Below are 12731 nucleotides of genomic sequence, written 5' to 3'. Positions count from 1 at the left end.
GCTCGCCTTCTTTGGAGTTCCTTGGCCGAGCTGATCTTGTCCGCCAAGAAGGAAGAGGCGGAGCGGACCTTGCTCGCCTTCTTTGGAGTTCCTTGGCCGAGCTGATCTTGTCCGCCAAGAAGGAAGTCGCGGAGCGGACCTTGCTCCCCTTCTTTGGAGTTCCTTGGCCGAGCTGATCTTGTCCGCCAAGAAGGAAGAGGCGGAGCGGACCTTGCTCGCCTTCTTTAGAGTTCCTTGGCCGAGCTGATCTTGTCCACCAAGAAGGAAGTCGCGGAGCGGACCTTGCTCCCCTTCTTTGGAGTTCCTTGGCCGAGCTGATCTTGTCCGCCAAGAAGGAAGAGGCGGAGCGGACCTTGCTCGCCTTCTTTGGAGTTCCTTGGCTGAGCTGATCTTGTCCGCCAAGAAGGAAAAGGTGGAGCGGACCTTGCTCCCCTTCTTTGGAGTTCCTTGGCTGAGCTGATCTCTTCCGCCAAGAAGGAAGTGGCGGAGCGGACCTTGCTCGCCTTCTTTGGAGTTCCTTGGCTGAGCTGATCTTGCTCGCCAAGAGGGAAGTCGCCGAGTGGACCTTGCTCACCTTCCTTGGGGTTCCTTGCCGAAGAAAGTGGATCACCAAGCAAAAAGCCTAGCCTGGCCTTGAAATGTAATCCCAGTCACGCTAGCGCGGACGGAATTAAGGGGCAATTGAGAGGGAGATTTATGATCTAGTTTCGGCCAAACAAGATTGGGCCGAGGTATTTGGCTTCAAGATTGTGCCGTGGTTTTGCTCAGTAATGGCAAAGGGCCTGCGGAGCCGAGCTACTTGGGCTCTTTGGTATGAAGGCCGGTCAAGTGAGATCGGCTGAGACGTCCGCAGCCTAGAAGGGCTTCACGGTTCGTGCGTTGCTCGGTCGGAAGGCGCGCACCTATAGCTCGGCATAAAGATTCGTGCCTGAAGCTCGGCAGGAAGGCCTTTGGTTGACCGGAATGACCAATCCCGTGCTCGGCGTCGCCGGAATGCGGTCGAGCACGGCTGAAACGAAGCTCGGTTATTGGAAGCACTTGGTCTTGAAGTGCAGTATGGCTGTTGGCAGCCGAGAAGCTGCAGCCCGGCTGCCGAGCTCCCAATAGAGTGGGCTGGCAGTTGGGTTAGGTGATGTTCAGCGTGATTTGTGCTGACAGATGGGATAGCAGCACCAGGTGTCGAGAGACTAATGAGAGTAGATTTGGGGCGCAGAAGGTATATAAGCGGGTCTGCGCCCCCCATACGCGGACAGACGAACATCTCTGTAAGGAATTCTTACACTAAAACACTCTCTCCCTTCTCTCTATCCATCCTAAGGTGTGTGCTAACTTGATCGTCGGAGGGTTTTTCCGGCCACACACCGCCAGGTAGCTCACCGTTACTTGCTCGCAGGTGATCGGACATCGACGGAGCTCGGAAGAAAGGAGTACGGGCTTGCCGGAATATTTGCTCCCCGTACACACCCCTATATGACAAAAGTTTTGATGAATTGTATCGCGTGTTCAATCATCTCTGATTTAAATTTTATCAAGTTGTTAATTCTCGCATTAATAATATCAACATATAAGAGCGAATTTAGATTTTTATCATATTGAGATCTCAATATAAGAGAATTTAAAGGGTATAAGTCTTATTTTGATAATCTAAACCGTTCATTTTGTAGAGCCCTGAATATCACCCATGAAAAAATTTAGGTCAATCTAATTTGTCTCTAAAAACATAAATGGTTTATTTTAAAAATATATTTGTCATTCATTTTTTAGAGAGAAATGCAATAAAATAAAAATAAAAAAGTTATGATTATTAAATTAAACTTAATTTTTTGGATAAATTACACTTTACCCACTAAAGGTTCACCCATTTCCCACTTTGACCCTTTAAGTTTGATTTTTTCAATTTGGCCATTTATATTTGCAATCCTTTCCACTTTGGCATTTTAAGTTTGATTTTTCCATTTTGACCCTTCATGTTTGCAATGCTTCCCACTTTGGCTTTTCATGTTTCCAATTCTTTCCACTTTACTCATAGACTAACTTCCATCCAAAAACTAGAATCTGTCACATCATCAACACATCAGCTCTATATGTGATGTAAAAAATTCACTAAAGATGTAGAAAATAAAAAACAAAAAACAAAAAAATTACTAGAATTTTTTTTAATCTTTAGTGAATTTTTTTTTTTCAAATTTATTCATAAATATTATTACATTATAGATGCATCTAGATTAGATGCACCTAAAAAAATAAAAACTAATTTTACTAATTTTTTTTCCCCTAAAGACGAAAAAAAAAAATTGAAAATATACTGACTCAAACACTTGTATTGTCAATTCTGAAATGAAAAGTTTACTATTATTTTTTTTTCCGTCTTTAGTGAACTTTTTTTAGTTAAATTTGTTTTTACTTTTTTAGGTGCATCTAAGCTAGATGCATCTATAATGTAATAATGTTTATGAATAAATTTGAAAAAAAGTTCACTAAAGACTAAAAAAAAAATTCAATCTTTTTGTTTTTTATTTTTCATTTTTTTGTATCTTTAGTGAATTTTTTTATATCACATATGGAGCTGATATGTTGTGATGTGGTAGATTCTGTTAGTTTTTTGAATGGAAGATTGTCTAGGAGTAAAATCGAAGGATTGCAAACATGAAAGACCAAATTGTGAAAGATTGCAAAGATGAAGAGCCAAAGTGAAAAAAAAAAATCAAACTTAAAGGGCCAAAGTGGGAAGGGTTGCAATCATAAAAGCATGAAGTGCCAAAGTGGGAAAAAATCAAATTTAAAAGGCTAGAGTGGGAAATTGGTGAAACTTTACGAGGACAAAGTGTAATTTACTATAATTTTTTCATATATAATGTAAATCAAGAGCTCAAAATGAATGATTTGAATCATCAAAACGGGACCTGTAATAGATTCTATAGGACGCTCAAGTTATCTCATATTGAGATTTTAACATGAGAGAAACTTAATCTTATTTTATATTAATATAGACATTCATTGAATAGAGGGGAAATTTTACTATACACACCCCTAGTTTTCTTTTAAAAAAATTATATCTCATATGTTTTTAGTTATGCCTTATATAGTATTTGGTTATGATTTTTTATTTATTTATTTTAGTTATAACTCATCAAAATATAAAATTATGTCATTTTATTATTTAATTATAATGCGCATATGGTACACACCTTTTAAGGGGTGTGCTTGAATAGAGTAGTGCTATTAAAGCTCAAAAATTAAACTCATTTTCCAAATCCAATGATGTAGCAATCTGTTAAAATATTTAAAGCATCTCTCTCTCTCTCTCTCTCTCTCTCTCTCTCTTATATTATTTAATCATCAATTAATCATATTTTTTACATGTCATTAACTCTAGAAAGTAGGTCTAAAAATTAAAATTAGAAAAATGAGCGGTAGCTCGAAATTCGGAGCCCGAATTTGGCTCGAAACAGAAAAGAGAGAGAGAAGGAGAAAAGAGGAAGAGAGGGAGACGGAGAGAAAGAGAGAAGTAGAGAGGAAGAGAGAGAGAGAGAGAGAAGACGATCGTCGCCCAGCCGCCGATCGTCGCCCAGCCCAGCCCCGCCGCAGCCTCCGACCGCCATCGCCCCGCCTCCGCCTCTTCCTCCCCCGAATATTATGCCCTCTCCAGTCCTCCTCCTCCTCCTCCTCCTCCTTTCTTCCTTCTTCTTCCTGGTCTTTGTTCTTCTTCTGTAAAAAAAAAAGATATAGAGAAGATGAAGAAGATGGAGTTGAAAATAAGAAAAAGAAGAGAGAAAAAAAAAAGAGACCCCTCGAGCCACAATCGGGCCACAACACTCGAGCTACGAACCGGAACCGTTAAAATTATATGCTATTTTCCTATTAAATATTGTATCTGGTATCCATATTGATGTGAAAACTTATACTGTTATTAAATATATATATATTTTCATGTAAATGTTAACATGATTGAAAGCAACGAAATTGGCACTAGTTTTTGGGTAACATATTAAAAGTTATTTTTTGACTTTTAATTTATTTTGAGTCATATCTTCTCTTTATTTTTTTATATATATTTTAAAAAAAAATTAAAAATAAATAAATAAATAAATAAACTAACTTTTAACCTATTTTTCAAGGGATGAAGATAAGACTTTGTTTGGCATGATCTAAAAAAGTCAAAAAGTTAAAAAGTCACTATCTTATTTAAGTCACATCATTTTATTTAAGTCATATCACCTCTCTAACACATCACCTCAAACACAACCCATATCCAACCTGTGGGGATGTATTTTCTGAATACCAACACGTGGCATGGTGATGCCGACGTGTCAACCGAGGTGCCACGTGTCCTGGTAGTTATGCCGAGGTTACCTAGGCAAGACCGAGGTGATCTCCGAAGATATCGGAATCCAAGATAAACGGATAAGGGACAAGAGTCTTAGAGTAAAGAGAAGACTTAGCCAAGATAAGGATAAAACTCTTAGGGAGTTTTATCTTTATCTCTTGAAGAGTCCAAGTCAGTAATGAATTGGAGTCCATAGAAGTCAGACTTCTAGTGGGACTTGGATTTAGTAAACTATAAAAGAGAGGCACCCCCGTGGGTCTAAGGTACGCAGTTTTATACTCAAGCTTGTGAGTTTAAACACTTGATTTATCTTTGAAAGATATACTGACTTGATCGTCGGAGTGCCCCCGGGTGGAAGAGCCACCGCCGGAGCCTTTTCTTTTTGTTGCAGGTCTGTTGAAGCCATCTATTCTGCCGGTGCTCTCCAGCTGATTACTAGGCCGGCAGTGTGGTCAGAAAATTACCCACACAATTTGGCGCCGTCTGTGGGAATCTTAGAAGAATAGATGGCCAGTGACAGACAGAGGGAAAACATTGGGGGCGACACTCCTGCTAGGAGTGGCAGACCAATTGATCTTGACGTTGAAGGAGACAACCACAGTACAGAAAATCATGACCAGGGCCACGGAGAGAAAGACGTCGGCCAGGAGGGCGGTACTTCGAAGCGAACAGACCAAAGCAAGTATTATAACGAAGATAACCTTCAGGTATGGAGGGATAGGTGCTTACGAAGAGATGAGAAAGTAAAAGACTTGGCAAACAAGTTGGCAGACCTACAGTCAGTGGTCAACTTCATAATGCAAAACAATGTTATGCAGCCACCATACCCGCTGTAAGATACGCCGATGCCGGCAATTAACACCCAGAAGGGAGAAAGGAAAGCAATTCCCGAAGCCCCTCAGCACACCAGGAGTGGAAGGCACTCTCACCGACCTTCCAGGGAAGTCGGACGTGAGGAGCCAAGGCAAGAAGAGTCCCGAGGGACACATCGCATGAATGATACAGGGCATAAAGAACATCGGCATGTTCAAGGGCAAGCACTCTGCTTTGACACAACCTATGGAGAAAGATCGAAAAGGGCCCACTACGAGGCAGAAAGTAGTGTGCCAAAAAGATTGAAGTCCAAAGATAGCTGAGCTCCAGGTAGGAGTAAGGAAGACTTGAGGGATTACTTCAAAAGGAGGCAGCAGAATGTTGAAGCCGAGGTGACATCCCCAGTTAAGCCGAGAACACCGTTCTCGGTGGAACTGGACAAATTTGAAGCACCAAAGAGATTCAGTATGCCAAGGTTTCAAATTTATGATGGTAAGTCAGATCCCAACTTTCATGTTGGACTATACCTGAACTCAATGGCATTATACAGTGGGAACAAGCCGTTGCTTTGCAAAGTATTTCCCCCATCCTTTGGGGAAATTGCATCTGATTGGTTCCATAAACTACCAAAGGGAAGCGTAAAGACATGGGAAGGCCTGGCCGAGATGTTTGTGGCCAGGTTTGTAACAAACAAATTACAGCCCTTGAGGGTCGACGCCCTGATGGCTTTAAGAATCACCAAGGAAGAAGGCCTTAGGGCCTACGCGAAGAGGTACTACGAGGTGTTCAATCGAATACCTGAATGCAACCAAGAAGTGGCGGTCGTGTCTTTCAAGAATGGCCTAAAAGATGACTGCCCACTACGGAAGTCTCTGGCAAAAACATTGCCAAAAAGCATGGAGGAACTCATGGCGAGAATCGAAAAGTACGCCAGAGCCGAGGAAGATACATCGGGAAACAAAGAGATAAAGCAGGAGAAGGGAAACGGCTCGCCGAAGCGAGGCCGAGGTACCAACGGGCCGACCAAACAAGAAACAAAATTAAAGGGTAAACAGGCAGTAACGACGGTGTTCCGAATCCCTATCCATAAAGTCCTGGACCAAATACGAAATCAACCCTATTTCAGGGCACCGGCAAGAGCACCAGGGGAATTTATGGGAAGAAACGTTGGTAGGTGCTGTGCTTACCATAATGAAGAGTGACACCCAACTCAGGGTTGCAGAGCCTTAAAAGCATACTTAGAAGACCTAGTAAGGCAAGGCCATCTAAGGGACCTTGTTGATGAGGCCAGGACAAGAGAAGAACAGGCAAGATTGCCTCAAGCACCAGTAGCACCGCCTCCCCCAGCACAGCAACCACAGGCAGAAGGACCACGGGTGGTTAATGTAATCCACTCAAAGGTGAACGAAAGCGACATTCGGAGGGAAACCCAAAGAGTAAAACACCTGCAGCATGTAAACCAGGTCGGATACAAAAGACCTTGGCCTGAAGAATGCCAAGGACCGATGATAACTTTCACTGAAGCCGACCTGGAGTTGGTCCAACATCTGCATAATGATACCTTGGTAGTATCCCTCCAGGTTGGGGAATGCCAAGTGAAACGCATCCTGATAGAGCAAGGCAGCTCTTGTGACATCATGTACGTCAGATGTTACAAGGAGCTGGGCCTTCACCCTGACGACCTGGAACAATCCAGCAACCCTATGGTCGGCTTCAATGGAACGCCGACATGGCCACTGGGCGCAGCAAGCGTGGAAGTACAAGCTGGTACTAAAAAGATCAAGACAGAATTTATGGTAATTGACACACCTTCGCCATATAACATCATCTTGGGAAGACCATTGTTGCATGCAATGAGGGCAGTTCCCTCAATATTGCATCAACTACTACGGTTCTCCACAGAGCATGGGATTGAAGAAGTCAAAAGAGATCAACTGCAGGCAAAAACTTGCTCCCTGGCAGCAATGAAGACTACTTGCAGCATTCGAAAGCCAAAAGAGGCAGAGATTGAAGGCAAGGACATAGAGGTCCTAGAAGATGTCGGCAAGGAGCCAACCGAAAAGAGTGAAGAGACACTAAAGAAAATCCTTGTCCAGGAGGGCGACGAAGAACGCTTCTTTCTTCTCGGCTCAGGCTTAGCCGAAGAAAAGGAAAGAGAATTGGAAGATTTTTTGAGAGCCAACATTAAGGTGTTCGCCTGAACACCTTACGAGATGCCTAAAATTGATCCTGAGGTCACTTATTTAGATCATTCTAAACTACCCCTAAATGTGACAATGCAGTGTTTCAACCTTACATGAATTATGAGTTTTGAAATTTGGAGATTCCCTTATAGAAAGAAGGATATATATATATATATATATTTGATGGGATGTAGGATATAATCTTGGGATTGATGAACAATACATAATATTTTATGGACAAATTGTACTTTACTCTCTTTATATTTGTCTAATTTCTTATTTTAATCTTTAAAGTTTATTCTTTTTCATTTTGATCTTTTATATTTCAAATTTTTTCACTTTATTCTTAAAATTAATTTTTGTCAAAAATTAGACCAAAAAAACACATTAACAATTATGTGGTACAAAAATATTTTATTATATATAACTCACATAAACTTAAATTTTAATATAATAATATATTTTTTATATTATGTGATAGTTATTGCGGTATTTCCTACCTAATTTTGAACATAAATTAATTTTAGGAGTAAATTGAAAAAAATTGAAATATGACAGATCAAAATGAAAAAAATAAACTTTCAAAGTTAAAATGAAAAAATAACCAAACATAAAAAGGACAACGTGCAATTTACCCTTTCTTTTTTTTAAGTAATTTAAAAAACATTATTATGCTTTGTACGTGTTTCCATGTACAATGTAGTAAACGCATTTTTTCACATCAAAGAAAAGAGTAAATTATCAATAGTTTTTTATAATTAGACTTAATTTTCATAAGGTTCTATTTAAAATAAGTTTTAGTAAAATCGTCGTTAAAAATTAATAATTAGTGACTTTTTTTGTCATGATTTTTATAAATTAACGCTAAAACTTACAATTGGTGACGTTTTTCTATGACGGATTTTCAAACTGTTGCTAAAAGTTAAAAATTAGTAATTTTTTTGTGATGATTTTTTAAACTATCGTTAAAATTTATAATCAGTGACATTTTTAGAGATAATTTTTAAATTGTCACTGAAAATTAACAATTAGTGACTTTTTTAATATTATTTGATAAAAATACCATTAATTATCATAGTACGTATTAGACAATAAATTCACTGATTAGGACTTACGTGTAAGTCTGTCTAAAGAAAACTTAGAACCAAATCAAATTAGTCATAGGGTGGGGGTTAAAGTGTATTGATATTTCAATTTTTATATTATTTCGGTTCTTATAGTTTTAAGTGATTTAATTTTAATTTATAATTTTAGATTTTGCATCAATTTGATTCAATTGATAATGTCGTTAATATTTTTGCGAAAAATGATCACTGAATTGGTTGAAGTTATCTAAATTGAACAAGTTTATAATTTTGTATTCAAAAGCACGACACTTGCTACTTTTGTGCATGTTTTTTTATTAAAAAATACTAACAGTTATAATTAATTAGACAAAATTGTGACAAAGTTACAAATTCAATATCAAAATCAAGTCAATTGAAATTATATAGACCAAAATAATATAATGACTAAAATACATGGATCACTCGTGTAATTTGCCCTAAGGTGGGATATGAGATTTTCTAATAAATTTCTCTTCTAAGTTTTTATTTATTTTTATTTTTTATACTAAATTAATCAAAATTGTGTTTTGAAAAAAATAATTTTGATAAAGTCATATTTTAAAACATGTCTACCAACTTAAAAAAATCATAATTTTGAAACAAAAATTTACAAATGACATGAATTTGAGAAATAGATTTAAAATTATTTTATTTTGGAAAATATGTTTAATGGTGAGGGTTTATTTATAGAAAAATAAAAAAAAATGACTTGTCTCTTGTCCATTTATTAGATTGAATGGCGTTGTTTGAGCTGATGAAATTTATTATATATCCTGTTTTGATTATTTAAATTATTCATTTTTTAAGTTACTTTGTGAATATCAACTATAAAAAAAAAAAAATCAATCTAGTATACGTAGTTACATAATTTTATCAAATTTGTTTTTTAAAAAATACAATATATTTTTAATATCATTATTATCATTTATTTTGTAAGAGACAAATATAATAAAATTATATTGTTACGAATATTGAATTGATTGGACTTTTTTGTTTAGATGATTTATATAAAATAATTTAAAAGATAAACAATTTATATTATAAAAAAACAAACTTCCCCCCAAAAAACAAACTGCCTATCATACTCTTAGCGAAGCATTTCATCACTTGTGTGTCAGCGCCACCCCTTGCTTGTACCTGGGAGAGATTAATCACACACGTGACACACCCCCTTTTTTTTGTTGAACGACCTTTTTTTATTGAACGAGTGCTATTTCCTTTGTTGAAAAGTACCTTTTGGTAAGGTGCTTTTGCAAATATTGCCAAACATGCCGCACAGAGCAAACGAGGAGTCGAGGAGTCTATGGGACACTTTGGAAAGATGGTAAAAAGTTAATTTTTTGATTTTTTAATTTTTTTAGTTAAAAAAATTAGTTTTTTTTTTATTTAAAATAACTTAATTTTTTTGCCAAAAAAGCCTTCAAAAAAGTCAAAAAATTAAAAAATCAGTTTTTTTATCAATTTTCCAAAACACCACTATATATTTTTACAATTTCAAGTTTAATTAAGGTTTTATTAAAATTAATTAGACTAAATTGTAACAAAATTATAAATTTAAGATCAAAATTAAATCAATTAAAATTATAGTGACCAAAATAATATAATGACTAAAATACATGGACTGCTTGTGTAATTTTCCCTAAGGTGGAATATGAGATTTTGTAATAATTTTTTTTTAATACTAAATTAATCAAAATTGTGTTTTGAAAAAAATAATTTTAATAAAGTCATATTTTAAAACATGTCTACCAACTTAAAATCATATTTTTAAACAAAAATTTACAAATGACATGAATTTGAGAAATAGATTTAAAATTATTTTATTTTGGAAAAATATGTTTCAAAATGGTGAGGGTTTATTTATATAAAAAAAGAGAGTATGATTTATCTCCAGTCCAACTATTAGATTGAATGGTATTGTTCGAACTCATGGACTTTATCATGGATCCCGTTTCAATCATTCAATCGGTTCATTTTTTAAGTCAATTTATGAAGATCATCTATAAAATAAAATTAAAAAAAAAAAAAATAGATCAATCTAATATACATACCTACATAATTTTATCAAATTTGTCTTTAAAATAATATACGGTATATTTTTAACATCATTATTGTCATTTATTTTTTAAAAAACTAATGTAATAAAATTATATTGTTATGAATATCAAATTCATTTATTTTCTAGGTAAAAAATCTAGATAAAATAATTTTAAAAAAAAAATTAAATCATCAAAATAAAAACTATGGCCTATTTTAGAAAGTGGGTTAAAAGTAACTTTCTAACTTTTAACTCACTTTCTTCTCACAAAAAAATTAAAAAATTAAAAAAATCAAAAAATAACTTTTAATCATATTTTCAAAACATTTTTCGTTTGAGAAGTGAGTTGGCTTTTTAGCTTTTTTAGCTATTTTAGCCTGGGTTAAAAAGTTTGGTTTGGAAAGTGCTTTTTGACTTTTTTTGTGAGAGAATAATGTATTGATTATGAGTTAGATGTAATGTTCTGTTTACTGTGATTAAAATAACTTATTTTATCTTTTATGACTAAAATAACCACAAACTATCTTCCCAAATCTAGCCAATGGCTACGAGTTGATGCCCGACCAATCCGGGCTGAAAACGACCCATTGCGACCACCCCCTAAAATAAATACCTAGCATACTCTTACCGAAGCATTTCATCACCTGTGTGTCAGCACCACCCTTGCTTGTCTGCACCTGCGAGAGGTTAATCACACTCCTTTGTTTCCAAACAATTTGAACTCTATTGTTAGTATATAAATGACAAAAAAATAAATATGAAATATATATAATATAATATCGACAAATTTTCAATTGTTAAATTACATCATATTGCAAAATAATATATTTTACTTCATGGAATGTCTAACTTAAATAATTTTTTTTTTGGATAAATTATATAAATAGTCCCTGTGGTATACACGATGTGTCAATTTAGTCTTTATAATTTTAATTTGCTCGATTTTATCCCTTTATTTAACGGATTGTGTCTGTTAAACCTACTCCACTAAACCTAACCCACTACACCACTACCACCTCACCTACTCCACTAAACCTAACCCACTACACCACTACCACCTCCACTTCACCTACTCCACCACTCCATCTCCACTTTACATCTCCTATATAATGTACATACAATACAATCAATATCAATCAATCAATAATACATACATTATTCTTTGTATTTCTCTCTTTATACATTGAATTTAATATGGTATCAGAGCTATAGGTTAAAGATCTTGGTGTTCTTCGCCTTCCGGCGGGTGGCAACCTTGCCTTGACCGCCCGCCGGACCTCAACCAATTTGAGATCTCCATCAACTCGCAGGACCTCTCTCACACTTTCTCTCTCTCTAAGCATCGCATCGCAGCTATGGCGACTGGTTTGGTCCGGAGAGCGATTTCTAGGGTTCACAATTCGCCGAGCGGTCGGAAGCCCAAGCCCAACAGGTCGAACAGAAAGCTCGACCTCTCTCTAACCTCAAGACCTTCCAAATCTACCGGTGGAGCCCCGACAACCCGAAGAAGCCGGAGCTCCAGGACTACCAGATCGACCTCAAGGACTGTGGTCCAATGGTCCTCGCCCCCTCAAAAGCTCAAGAACGAGTTCGACCCTACCCTCACCTTCCGGCGATCTTGCCGCGAGGGAATCTGTGGGTCCTACGCGATGAACATCGCCGGCTGTAATGGCTTGGCTTGCCTCACCAAGATCGAATCTGGGTCGTCGTCGACGATCACGCCTTTGCCCCATATGTTTGTGATCAAGGATTTGGTTGTGGATTTGACTAATTTCTATAACCAGTATAAGAGTATTGAGCCATGGTTGAAGCGGAAGAACCCGCCTACGGTGCCTGGGAAGGAGGTTCCGCAGAGCACGAAAGATAGGGAAAAGCTTGATGGGATGTATGAATGTATATTGTGCGCCTGCTGTAGCACATTTTTCGTGCTCTCTCTCTCTCTCAGGGGCTCTTTCTCTCTCCTCCTTTGTTGTGTGAGACTGATGATGGGTAGCACAGCAGAGATGCTCCACTACGATGGTGGTGTCTTTTAAAATAAAAATAAAAAATAAAAAACATAATCATCTCTTCCACCAAAATCCCATCTTTTACATACCCACCATTTTTTTTTTAAAACCCATCTTCTCCACTGCCACATATATATATATATATATATATCTTTTTTTTTTTTTATAAGATATTTCTCAAACACACTCTCTCTCCTCCTATCTCCCATCACTTTGCTGGACAATGCGCCAATTCTCATTATCATTATTATTATTTTT

General features: G+C 36.7%; 1 pseudogene; it reads left to right on the top strand.

The window, feature by feature from the left end:
* Positions 1-11793: 11793 nt before the first annotated feature.
* LOC145804114 (succinate dehydrogenase [ubiquinone] iron-sulfur subunit 2, mitochondrial pseudogene) lies at positions 11794-12500 on the top strand (annotated as a pseudogene).
* Positions 12501-12731: the final 231 nt, after the last annotated feature.

This window comes from Camellia sinensis, chromosome 1 (assembly GCF_055761805.1).
Source record: "Camellia sinensis isolate YWXY chromosome 1, ASM5576180v1, whole genome shotgun sequence".
Taxonomy (NCBI): Eukaryota; Viridiplantae; Streptophyta; class Magnoliopsida; order Ericales; family Theaceae; genus Camellia; species Camellia sinensis.
The sequence above is the reverse complement of the archived record's forward strand: the minus strand, read 5'-3'. Positions and strand labels throughout refer to the sequence as shown.